Below are 13887 nucleotides of genomic sequence, written 5' to 3'. Positions count from 1 at the left end.
AGGGAAAGCGAGCGCCCCCCTCCGTTCCATCCTCTTATCGCCAAGTGTGGCGACTACAACGACCGGCATGCACTGCGGCCCTCGGGCGGATCTCCCGGCCTGCCCCGCGCGCCCCCTGCTGGCTCGGACCTGCAGTGCAGGCCCCAGCTCCGGAGCTGTAGCCGCACGCCTTTGCCTGCCACGTGGCCAGGCCGGGCGTGGGGGGTCCGCTCCCCCTGAACCGCCCGGGGCCAGAAACCATCGTCTGCCATGCGCAGCGCCGGCTGGGCTCCCCTGGACCACCTGTCCCGGAGCCTCTTGTGCTGCCTTAGTCCCAGTGCAGCCTGGCCCGCCCCAAGCCCACAGCCTGGCCCTTCGGCGACAGGACAGGGGGGAGCTCTCCCACTCTGTCTGAGATTGTGCTAGGGCCCTTCTCGTCTGTTGTAGTTACACACAGGTGAAGGCGGGAAGGCAGTAATGCTCTCCAGCATAAAACACAACAGTGCCCCCCCCCCCCAACCTGGCCATATCCTAGCTGTGTCCTAATTTCATCATTGAGCTTGTTCTCTTCTAGTTTAGTATGTTTGGTGACATCTTTTGTCACCAACAACTCTTCTTTTTCCCCTCGTATTTATATAATATTCCATCCAGGAATAGCGACGAGGAGTCCCGTGGCACCTTATAGACTAACTGAAGTGTAGGAGCATAAGCTTTCGTGGGCAAAGACCCACTTCATCAGATGCATGTAGTGGAAATTTCCAGAGGCAGGAATAAATATGCAGGCCAGGATCAGGCTGGAGATGACCAGGTGGATCCAATCAAGGAGGATGAGGCCCACTTCTAGCAGCTGATCTGGAGGTGTGAATTCCAAGAGAGCAGAAGCTGCTTTTGTAGTTAGCGAGCCATTCACAGTCTTTGTTTAATCCAGAGTTGATTGTGTCAAACTTAAAGATGAACTGTAGCTCAGCAGTTTCTCTTTGAAGTCTGGTCCTGAAGTTTTTTTGCTGCAGGATGGCTACTTTTAGATCTGCAATTGTGTGTCCAGGAAGATTGAAGTGTTCCCCTACAGGTTTTTGTATGTTGCCATTCCTAATATCAGATTTGTGTCCATTGATTCTTTTACGTAGGGACTGTCCTGTTTGGCCGATGTATATAGCAGTGGGGCATTGTTGGCACATGATGGCATATATTACGTTGGTGGATGTGCAGGAGAATGTACCAGTGACAGTATGGCTGATCTGGTTAGGTCCTGTGATGGTGTTGCTGGTGTATATATGTGGGCAGAGTTGGCACCGAGGTTTGTTGCAAGGATTGGTTCCTGAGTTCGAGTTATTATGGTGCGGTGTGTAGTTGCTGGTGAGAATATGCTTCAGGTTGGCGGGTTGTCTGTGGACAAGGACCGGCCTACCTCCCAAGGCCTGTGAAAGCGAGGGATCGTTGTCCAGGATGGGCTGAAGATCACTAATGATGCGTTGGAGAGGTTTTAGCTGGGGACTGTAGGTGATGGCCAGTGGTGTTCTGTTGGTTTCTTTCTTGGGCTTGTCCCGTAGCAGGAAGCTTCTGGGTACACGTCTGGCTCTGTCGATCTGTCTCCTCACTTCCTCGTGTGGGTATCGCAGTTTACAGAATGCTTGTTGAAGATCTTGTAGGTGTAGGTCTCTGTCTGAGGGGTTGGAGCATATGCGGTTGTACCTCAGTGCTTGGCTGTAAACAATGGATCGTGTGGTGTGTCCGGGATGGAAACTGGAGGCATGCAGGTAAGTATAGCGGTCGGTAGGTTTTCGGTATAGGGTGGTATTGATATGACCGTCACTTATTTGTATCGTGGTGTCCAGGAAATGGACCTCCCGTGTAGATTGGTCCATGCATCTGACGAAGTGGGTCTTTGCCCACGAAAGCTTATGCTCCTACACTTCAGTTAGTCTATAAGGTGCCACAGGACTCCTCGTCGCTTTTGCAGATTCAGACTAACACGGCTACCCCTCTGATACTTGACATCCAGGAATAGTGGAAACTCAACTCACTTTACTGGGCTCAATTCTCCAGTTCCCTCTCTTCTTCTTCATGCAAATTCTATCAGAAAACAGCTGCCTTCCTTTCAATAGTCTTTAATCATTTTTGTTGCTCTTCTCTGGACTTTTTCCAGAAATGTCTACATCTCTGCTGAAATATGGTGCCCAAAACTAGGCACAATACTCCAGGGGAGGCCTAATTAGCACAGCTAATTACTTCTTTATTTTTACAACACTCCTGCTAATATGTCTCAGAATTATGTTAGCTCTTTTTAAAATATGTTGACTCATATTTAGCCAGGGGCAGCCCATGAGTATAGGCAGACTTGGCAGTCGAAGGGTGTCTGGGGCGCCCGATTATGACATCATGGGGCACCTGGGGCACCCGGTGATTACATCACGGCTATTGATGGCCGTGCAGGCGGGGGCGCTGATCGTGTATTCCACCGGGGGCGCCAGCTGCCACAGCCAGCCTCAGGCTGCTCCTGCATTTAGCTTGTGTTCCACTACCATCCCTAGGTCCCTTTCTGCAGTTCTCCTTCCTAGGTAGTCACTTCCCTCTCATATGTGAAACTGATTGTTCTTCCCTAAGTGGAATACTTTGCATTTGTCCTTATTGAATTTAATTCTATTTACTTCAGCCCATTTCTCCAGTTTGTCCAGAACATTTTTAATTTTAAACCTATTCTCCAAAGGACTCGCAACCCCTCCCAGTTTGGTCTCACCTGCAAACATTAAGGCTATGCCTACATGACAGTTTTTTTTGCGGAAGAGGCAATGCAAATGAAGTGCTCATTAGCATTTTCTTGTGCTTCATTTGCATACTCTCTTCCAATCCCTTTTGCACAAGGCTTTGGTGCAAAAACAAGGAATGTGGACATTTCCGTTTTGCACAAAAACCCCTTTTTGCACAAGATCCTTATGTCTGTAAAATAGAAGCATAAGGGTCTTGCGCAAAAAGGGGTTTTTGCGCAAAACGGAAACATCCACATTGCTTGTTTTTGTGCAAAAACCTCTTGTGCAAAATGGGTCGGAAGAGATTATGCAAATGAAGCACGAGGAAATGTTAATGAGCGCCTCATTTGCATTGCCTCTTCTGCAAAATGTTCGTAGTGTAGACATAGCCTAAGTCCACTCACCGGGACATTATTTACATAACTGATGAAGATATTGAACAGAACCAGACTCAGAACTGCCCCCGTTAGAGCTCTCCTCATTATGACCTTCCACAGTATCACTGTGAATAACTGATAACTACTGTCTGGAACGGATATGTACCCACCTTATAGCAGCACTATCTAGGTTGTATTTCCCTAGTCTGTTAATGAGAAAATCATGCAAGACTGTATCAAAATCCATTCAGAAGTCTAGATATAATACCATAGCTACCACTTTTCCCCTTCCACAAGGCTTTTTGCCCTGTGAAAGAAACCTATCAAGTTGGTTTGACACTATTTGTTCTTGACAAATCAATGTTGACTGTTATTTATCACCTTATCATCTTCTAGATGTTTGCAAATTGAGTCCTTAATTATTTGCTCCATTATCTTTTCTGATACAGAAGTTAAGCTGACTGGTTTGTAATTCTATGGGTTATCCTTAAATTAATTTATAATATTACACCCAATGACTGCCTAGCCATTCCTTTCTTATTTTCATACCCAACATTGTTTTTCTGTTAGATACCTTTTCTATGGAATCTCAGTTCTAATCCCCAATGGACCTAAATTCTCTCTTTGGTGAGTTCGTCCCTATAAAATGTTTCCTGTTGCAAAAAACAACTCTGCATAGTGCCTAAAAGAGACCCATGTTTGAAATACTGCACTGATAGGCTCCAAAAAGGATTTTGTCAATTTCTACTCAGATAAGTCATTACAAATGGGAGTTCTGTTTGGCATTCAGGACATCCATTTTCCCTCCCCTCCAGCTGTTCACTAGAGGAAAAAGAGAAGGAAAAACAAACAATAAACGTGTGCAAATGGAAAACAATAAATCTGGGAAAGAAAAAATGTTAATGGCAAACAAAGGGAAGTAAAAATAAAATCTGCAATAGCAAGAGGATGATGTGTTTTCACCTCTGGATTGAGTGAGTGACCTCTATAGTGTATACCCATTCAGGGAGGAGTTAGAATGGAAATATTTGTAACCTAGTGTCACAAGATTGAATTTTCAAATGTAGCACTGAAGGGATAGGAAGGATACGGAAAAATCTACAAATCCATGCCATGTCCTGTTCTATAAGGCAGCATGACAGAATCATACAGTTTGCTTAGGATCCTTTACCATATGAAATAGGTAGGCCTATGAGATAATAGCCACTCAGTTTGGCATGAGTGAGCTGCATTGGTTACTCATGATCGAAGGGAAACAACAAAAGAAATCAGCCCCTGCCAAAATTTTAATTGCTAATTGGGGTGCCCCTACATGTCCCCTCTGGTGGTCCTCCCTGCAGCTCCTCACAGCACAGACACCAGTTGCTTCTGTCTGTAAGATCGTTACTCTATTTGCATCTGAGTTCCAGCTTGACACGATCAGACTGAGTCTGAACAGAGATCGGAAGTGGCTAACTCACTACAAAACGTAATTTTCTGCTCTTTTTATATTCACTCCTTCTCATCAGCTGTTGGGAATGGGCCACATCCACTCTGAGTGAATTGACCTCCTTAGCACTGGTCCTCTGCACAGTCATGTAACTCTCTCATCTTTGCATGTGCATATACCTGCCAAACTGAAGTTTCCATTTCATACATCAGATGAAGTGGGTTCCAGCCCATGAAAGCTAATGCTCAAATAAATGTGTTTGTCTTTCTCGACTCCTCATTGTTTTTGCTGAAACAGACTAACACGGCTACCCCTCTGAAACATCCTACAAGTTATTCATAAGGCCTAAACACCACCATCCTTACAACTTCTAATGTCTAGATTAGCGTATAAGGTAGCCAGACTGGTTTCCAGCAATCCCTTTGTCAGTGTTCTGTGAGACCTGGGGCCTGGAGCTGTCCTGTCCATAGGATCATAGAATCATAGGACTGGAAGGGACCTCGAGAGGTCATCGAGTCCAGCCCCCCGCCCTCAAGGCAGGACCAAGCTCCGTCTACACCATCCCTGACAGATGTCTATCTAACCTGTTCTTAAATATCTCCAGAGAGGGAGATTCCACCACCTCCCTTGGCAATTTATTCCAATATTTGACCACACTGACAGTTAGGAATTTTTTCCTAATGTCCAATCTAAACCTCCCCTGCTGCACTTTAAGCCCATTACTCCTTGTCCTGTCCTCAGAAACCAAGAGGAACAAATTTTCTCCTTCCTCCTTGTGACACCCTTTTAGATATTTGAAAACCGCTATCATGTCCCCCCTTAATCTTCTTTTTTCCAAACTAAACAAGCCCAGTTCATGAAGCCTGGCTTCATAGGTCTCTAGACCTTTAATCATTCTTGTTGCTCTTCTGTGTACCCTTTCCAATTTCTCCACATCTTTCTTGAAATGTGGCGCCCAGAACTGGACACAGTACTCCAGCTGAGGCCTAACTAGTGCAGAGTAGAGCGGCAGAATGACTTCACGAGTTTTGCTTACAACACACCTGTTGATACAACCTAGAATCATATTTGCTTTTTTTGCAACAGCATCACACTATTGACTCATATTCAACTTGTGGTCCACTATGACCCCTAGATCCCTTTCCGCCATGCTCCTTCCTAGACAGTCGCTTCCCATCTTGTATGTATGGAACTGATTGTTCCTTCCTAAGTGGAGCACTTTGCATTTCTCTTTATTAAACCTCATCCTGTTTACCTCTGACCATTTCTCTAACTTGCTAAGGTCATTTTGAATTATGTCCCTATCCTCCAAAGAAGTTGCAACCCCACCCAGTTTGGTATCATCTGCAAACTTAATAAGCGTACTCTCTATCCCAATATCTACATCATTGATGAAGATATTGAACAGTACGGGTCCCAAAACAGACCCTTGAGGAACTCCACTTGTTATCCCTTTCCAGCAGGATTTAGAACCATTAACAACAACTCTCTGACTACGGTTATCCAGCCAATTATGCACCCACCTTATCGTGGCCCTATCTAAGTTATATTTGCCTAGTTTATCAATAAGGATGGTTTAGGGCAGCCACAGCAGGCCCCTCGCTCTCGCCCCCTCCTCCCACTCATTGCAGCAGCGCAAGCCAGAGAAGCCCAGCAGCCTGCTCTGCTCTGGCCTGCTGCCCTCTCCCAGCCTGCTGTGCTCAGCTTCTTCATGGAGGAGAATAGCAGAACTCCTCAGCCCCAAGGCACTCTGCCTCCCACTGCTGTGAAGTGGGGCATGGCAGGCTGGAAGAGGATGGCGGGGCAGGGCACAGTGAGTGTTGCAGGGGAGAGAGGCCCCCTCCCTGTAATCCTCTAGTTTGTGCTGCTCCTAGGAGGGGGAAGAAGGTGGAGCAGGGGCTGGAAAGGGAGAGGCAAGTGCAGAATAGGGGTGGGGTTTGGAAGAAGGGATGGGACAGGAGCAGGTTGAGATGAGGGTTGACCCAGACCCTGCCTCCCTGGGGATGGCCCTGCTGGGGCCTTGGCATGAGATGGTCTACCAGCATCACAATTATATTCTGCAAAGTAGCAGGAGAAGACAATGGAGCATGAAGACCTAAGAAGAATCAGGAGGGAACAGCCCACAACCTCTCTAACACAAAGCAAATTAATCCCCTGCTCCTCAGACCCCTAAGCCCAAGTAGTGTTGGGCCGGGCTGGCACCTGGATGGGAAATATGGACAGAAATCAAGAAGTGGTGGTGGTTAAAGACTGTGAGACATTCTTCCCTTTGAATGAGAGGTGAACTCAGCCTTGTGCTGAAGAACTCCAGTGCTGTTGGAGTACTTGTTTCTGGAGGATGGTCTGAGCCACTTGATGGTAACTAAAAATCCTGTAACAACTTTGCCAAGGTAGAAATATTTGTCTAATTCCAGCCCAGGTAAATTACTCTCTGGCTGACCTAACTTGTCCGTGCTAGCCCAAATACAAACAATTAGGGGGTGTGCTGCATTTCAACCTAGAGGGCTATGAAGTCTCACACACAATCTGCCAAGTACCTTAGCATCTCAGTTTGAAAGGACCTACAGAAATGTAAGAAAGTATTTGCTCCAGAACTTCTCTTAACAGCCCAGTGCCATTACCAATCCTTGGCCAAGGAAAGGTTTGGTTTTCTCAATGCAGAAAAAACAAAACCAAATCCAACCTCAGCAGGAAGGAACAAATCACAGCCGCATTTGTGCTTTTTGTCCAGGCTGCTTGATTTATGAGCTGCAGTGTGGTGATTAGAGATGAAAGAAAACAATCCAGAGGCCATGACCTGCACATTGCTGGTGTCTCATATCTGCTTTGCTGCCTGAGCAACCTGGATGGGAAACAAATCAGGAAAATTACAAAAGTAATTCTTTTTCTATTGGTTACCTAGCACCCACTCGGTGTACAAGCAGAGGAAAATAAAACCTGCTCTAAAGTGTTTGTTATCTGGACAGACGAATGATACATTTCAGACTCACATTGGTATGTAAAAACTGTAAGGAGTAATAGTGGTCAAAGGATAAGTGTTTGGTATATTTTGCTATTTTATTTTAAGCAAATGAATGTGGAAGGTCTCAGTTTACTTGATTAGGGTGAGCTGCCAGAGAGTATGTTTGAAGGAAGGTTTGAAAGGAAAAAGGTGGGTATTTGTGGCACTGGACAGGAAAGGAGGATGAGAAAGGGGAATAAAGAAGCTGCTAGAGATGGTGCTGTATGTACAGGCAGTCCCCGGGTTACGTACAAGATAGGGACTGTAGGTTTGTTCTTAAGTTGAATTTGTATGTAAGTCGGAACTGGTACATATTGCAGGGGAAACTCTAGCCAAACATTTCTCCAGAGCTCAGTTTTATTCTCCCACACCTCACTTCCCTCAGTCCTTTATTCTCAAGCTGAGGTGTCTGCTGAGAAAAGCCGCTCCGCGTCTCCCTGGTCTGCTGGGGGGAAGCAGCTAGTGCGGGGTTGCCTCACCCCGTTTGTAAGTAGGGATCTGATGTAAGTCGGATCCATGTAACCCAGGGACTGCCTGTAAATGAAAACAAGATAGAGTTGTAACTACAGGGATGGCTCACTCCCCTGGACTCAGCACTGCAACAAAGGAGCTCACACACAGGGCTCTACAAAGAAGCTATGGACAAAACATAGCACTGTCATGCAGACATTTACTGTAGCAACAGAGAGCATTCTTCCACCTCTGTAGTAAATCCACCTATGTGAGGGGCAGTGACTAGATCAACAGGAGACCTTCCATATGCCTACTGGCAGAGTCTAGGTCAACAGCAGAACCCTTTATTTTTCACAGCCCTGAGTGATAATAAACTGACCTAATTTTGTCGTCGTGTAAACCAGTCCTTGGTGTTTTCTGCCAGCAGAGCATAGAATAAGAATTATGACGGTCTATATAGCAACTGTCAAGTGCAAGGCAATCTGATCCATTAATAAAGGAAAACAGCTTTCTTTGGACAGATACATTGTAGAACCCACATGCTTGTCTATGCCTAGAAATGAGATCAACCTTGCTACATAGCTCAGGGCTGTGAAAAATGTCACATGCTGTATGATGCAGTTAACATGAGGAAAACGTTTATCCATGCCAGAGGATATCAAGAGATAGTAAGCATGTGCCATTGTAGTGAGGAGTATAAATGGTTTAATACAGAACTCCCTGTTTCTGGAACAGAGGCATAGAAGATACACGGTAGGAGCAGGAAGCTGGTCTGAAGTCAATATGCATGAGCTGTTTCTTGGGCTGTTTTCTCCTGATACATCTCACACCGTGTCTCTATTTATTTGCTAATTCTTTGATGGTGTCTTAATCCAGATTAATGTCCTTAGGCAGAACCAGTAAAATAACTAAGGCAAGGGTCAGCTTTTAGCTCATAGCAATACTAGCTGCACTATGCAAGAGAGCAGTTGAATTGATTTGAAGTGATGGTTGGCAGGCACGGATGGCGCAATTTCCTTCTCTTTGGTAACAAAATACTCCTTCCAACCAGAAAGAAACCTAGAAGATTTGGTAAGAGACTAATTGGGATTTTAAGAAAGTCTAAGAACAGCCACACTGGGTCAGCCCAAAGGTCCATGAAGCCCAGTGTCCTGTCTGCCAACAGCTGCCAATGTGGGGTGCCCCAGAGGGAGGGAACAGAAACAGGACATCATCAAATTATCCCTCTCCTCTCCTCTCATCCATTTACAGCCCCTGACAGACAAAGGCTTGGGACACCGTGCTTACCGATTCTGGCTAATTAATATTGATGGACCTGACCTCCGCAAATGTATCTAGTTCTTTTTTGAACCCTGTTAAAGTCCTGGTCTTCACAGCATCCTCTGGCAAGAAGTTCCACAAGTTGACTGTACGCTGCATGAAGAAGGTAGGCACCTAGCTCCCATTATATTTAAATAGGTTTGGGTGTTTAACTCCCTGGGTCTCTTTGGAAATTCCCAGCTGTAGTAAAGAGTGCTGGAGTTAGTCACTGTTTCTCTTTCTGCATGGAACAATAGACAGTTTTAGTGACACCCCTTTTGAGTTATGCAGATTTCTTCCCTCTACAATGAAATTAAAGGTTGCAGTCACTTGCCAACTAGTAAACAGAGCTGATTATATTTAAATATATGATGTACACACACAAGAAAACCCCATTAGAAATGAGGGGCAAAAACTTCCAACCCACAGATACCCCTTATGTCTGCAGTGAGCTTCTAAGCTGTGGCCTCTTCAGCATGCTGGAGAGGAGCAGCACTGACCTCTACCCAGTCACTTGGCTGTGTTACCTACCCTATGAAATGGCCCAGGGAGCTTAGCATTTTGTTCTGCAGTTTTGCAAACGGACATTTTGGAAATTGCTAGACAGTCCTCTTTGTTTTCTAAATGCTGTTAAAGCACCTGGCCATTTTAACGGCTTGTGAGACAGATTGTCTTCTGCACATGCTTTCTGAAGGAAAAAACCAGTGTGGATCTCATTCCTGTTGAGATGCACCTGCTTTTCAGACCAAAGCCACTAGAAGCCAACTCTTAATCATGGAACACTCTGCCATTTTGTCAGCACTGTGTAGGAGATCGGAATTGTCATTTAGAGAGACTAATAGAGTTTCTTTGTTCAGGTTTTTTTGTCTTTGTTACTAGAGATGGACTAGAACCAGACTATCTCCAAAAATCTCTGCCCTTTGGATCTGGACTTTGTGACTCTGGCTCATCTCTGCTTTCTACCATTTTAACCTTTCTTTCACATCCATGGTAAAGAAAGGAAAAGGTAGTTGGGCCGGTCTCTGGCTCATGTGGTTAGACGAGCTTAACTGGTAACTGAAGACAAATGCACATTTCCTGTGAAATGAGATTTATTTTCCAAAATATTTCCCCTTACTTACTGAATAAACATAGAACAGGAAGACAGGAATTTTCCAATAAGGCCACGTGACAAAAATACAGTCACACCAAGAATAACTCACATGACATAAGGTAAACATGACACCATGTGAGCAGACTCTAAAGGGACTTCATGTCAAAGCTCCACAGCTCACATGCTTCCTTCCCTGTTCATCTGTACATAATTACAAGAGGACCGTTGGCCCCTTACTAAAACTCAGTGTGGGAGGGAGGGGGTTGGTTGGCCAGCTCTCAGCACCAGAAGGAAGGGGAAGGGTGGATGGGAAATCAGGACCCGGAGGCTGACACTCCCCAGGGGCAATGGGGAGAGGCCCATAATCCAGGCCAGCCTGGTTGGCAGAGCAGGGTAGGGCAGGGCAGGGCAGGCAGGCAGGCTAAGGAGAGAACTGGGATCGGGTCCTGTCCTCCTGTGAGCTGGAATCATCTGGAGCAGGCAGTGGGGCTGAGCTAAGGAGAGAGCAGGGGCCCAAGCTGAGCTAGGGAGCGAAGTGAGGCCTGCCAGAGAGAGCAGGGAGCAGAGCAGTGTTGGGAACAAAGCCACAGCAACAAAAGCCAGAGAAGCAGCCCCAAAAGCAGATCAGTTCTTGGAACAGACCAAACCTGAGCTGGGATGAAAGCTGCAGCAGCCAGAGGCTGAGGGACCAGAGAAGCAGACCCGGGGTCTGGAGGCAGAGCAGCATCAGTGCTGAGGAGAGAGGAGCTGGAGAAGCCTGAAGAACATAAGAACAGTCCCCCAGAAATCCTGAGCCCAGCCTTGTTGGGGTTACAAGGACTGTTCCACACAGGAGAGTGGAAGAGGTGCCCTCAAAGTCAGGGAGACCTCTTGGCAAAGAGAGCTGGAGCAAGGACTGAGATCCTTTTGCTAGCCCATCTCCTGGAGGTGGAGGGGGGGGGGGGAGTAGAAGCCAGGAAAGTTCACCACAATAGCAGTTCATTCCCTTGCTTATATACATAACAAAGGAATCACTGCGACTATACACGTCCTTGGATTAAAGCTGGTTTCAGCCTTGTACTGGATCCAAAGCTGTATTTCTAGGCTTTTCTCCCCAGAGCCAAATGGCAAGGGAGTGATAATGATGGACATGCCCACAATACTCCCTCTGTAGCACTCAGTGGATGTAATAACTGACCTCTGGCTCCCCCTTTGCTACCACATGGGATTCAAAGTCCTTGTTGGCACCTCTGCTCTCCCCGTGTTGTCCAACCTAGTTTTCTCATCAGATGCCAGCTTTGATGCCCCACCATCCATTTCTCCCACATTTCTTTTCTCCACATTGTTTTCCTTGCTGCCCACTACAGACAGAACATGTCCTATACTCCAGCTCACTCCACCTCTCTCTCCTCAAAATCTGTCTCTTCCATGGTGCTTACAAGGAGGTACTGAGAAAAATCTCATGTGAGCCACTTAAGACACATACAGCTACTGCTTCCTGCTCTCACCTCTCCCCATCCCCTCTTACTAGCTGTTCCCTATTATGACATTTTAGGATACAGGTAGCATCCATTTGCTCTGCAAAGTGCCATCCACTGTAATCTATGAGAATTGACCATTCTGTGTCAAGCCCACTAATCTACCATCTCCAGCTGTCTCTAGTAGTAGCCATGGCTGGTCTAAGAAGGACTGCAGCGAAGTCCAGTCAGCAGACCAGTGGGGCTAAGGCAGGCTCCCAGCACAGTACTCATACATAGCAGCATGTCCCTACTTCAGCTCCTATGCATAGGGGCAGCAAAGCAGCTCCACATGCCACCCCTCCACAAACACTGGCTCTGCAACCTCATTGGCTAGGAACCAAGGCTAACAGGAGCTGCAAGGATGGTGCCTGCTGGCCACATCTCCACGTTAGAGTTGGAAGGGGGACAAGTTGCCACTTCTGGGAGAGGCTTGAAGTAAGTGCTGCACTCATAGCCAAAGCCCTCCCCCCAAACCCCAGCTCTCTGCCCCAGTCTGGTAAAAATGATCAAATCACAGTGGGGAGAGTGAGCAGGGTCTTGGAGGATGGGTGGGACAGGAGGCAAGGCAAGGGTGTTCAGTTTTGTTTGTGCAATAGAAATTTGACAACCCTAACTGCTAGGGGCACAGAGGCCACCCCTGAAGCACCCAGCTAGTTGTACTGCCCCATGGCAGCCTTGGGCAGCAACAGGTGAGCTGGCAGGTTTGCTGGGCCCTTGGGCCAGGTAGGGGTGCTTCATGCTCCTACAAGAGGCATATTCTTGGCAAAAGGAGCTGTCAGCTCTCCATGACTCCCGGACTACACTCTCCCAGTGTGCGCCATCTAGGGCTGTGGCAGCAATTTAAAGGGCCCAGAGTTCTGGCTGCCACACTAGCAGGGGCCAGGAGCCCCAAGCCCCTTGGAATTGCTGGGTACCAGGCCTCTACCCCCTTTGCCTTCCCGCCCCCATCAGCCGGCCTAGGCAGGGATCAAAGGTGGAGTCGGAACCTGTGGGGACTGCAGAGGGAGACAGGGCAACGTCACTGCAGCAGTAGGACCCCACTCCCCATGAAGAGGCAATGGAGTAAGGCACCCTAAGGAGCCACGGTGGCCCAGGGGTTGGGGGAGGGGCCCTTGCTGCACTCCCAGAGTGGCAAGTGGTGCCTGCAGGGGAGGGGGTGCAGGTCACCAAGATGGGCAGGGAAGGGGCACGTGGGCACCTCCTGAGTCACCTCTGCTGCTAGGGATGGGCACTGGAAGCCCCAGGGAGGTGGGGGGAGGGGTCAGGGAGTGTGGGCAGGCACCGCAGAGAGGTGGGGGGAGGGGCCCAGAGATGGGTGGGAGGAGGGGCCAGGGAGTGGGGGCAGGCACTGCAGAGAGGGGGGAGGGGCCCAGAGATGGGTGGGAGGAGGGGTCAGGGAGTGGGGGCAGGCACCGCAGAGAGGTGGGGGAGGGGCCCAGAGATGGGTGGGAGGAGGGGCCAGGGAGTGGGGGCAGGCACCGCAGAGAGGTGGGGGAGGGGCCCAGAGATGGGTGGGGGAGGGGCCAGGGAGTGGGGGCAGGCACCGCAGAGGGGGGGAGGGGCCCAGAGATGGGTGGGGGGAGGGGCCAGGGAGTGGGGGCAGGCACCGCAGAGGGGGGGAGGGGCCCAGAGATGGGTAGGGGGAGGGGCCAGGGAGTGGGGGCAGGCACCGCAGAGGGGGGGGGGAGGGGCCAGGGAGTGGGGGCAGGCACCGCAGAGGGGGGGGAGGGGCCCAGAGATGGGTGGGGGGAAGGGCCAGGGAGTGGGGGCAGGCACTGCAGAGAGGGGGGAGGGGCCCAGAGATGGGTGGGAGGAGGGGCCAGGGAGTGGGGGCAGGCACCGCAGAGGGGGGGGAGGGGCCCAGATATGGGTGGGGGGAGGGGTCAGGGAGTGGGGGCAGGCACCGCAGAGAGAGGGGAGGGGCCCAGAGATGGGTGGGGGGAGGGGCCAGGGAGTGGGGGCAGGCATCGCAGAGGGGGGGAGGGGCCCAGATATGGGTGGGGGGAGGGG

The sequence above is a fragment of the Pelodiscus sinensis genome, chromosome 12 (genome assembly GCF_049634645.1).
Source record: "Pelodiscus sinensis isolate JC-2024 chromosome 12, ASM4963464v1, whole genome shotgun sequence".
Taxonomy (NCBI): domain Eukaryota; kingdom Metazoa; phylum Chordata; order Testudines; family Trionychidae; genus Pelodiscus; species Pelodiscus sinensis.
The sequence above is the reverse complement of the archived record's forward strand: the minus strand, read 5'-3'. Positions refer to the sequence as shown.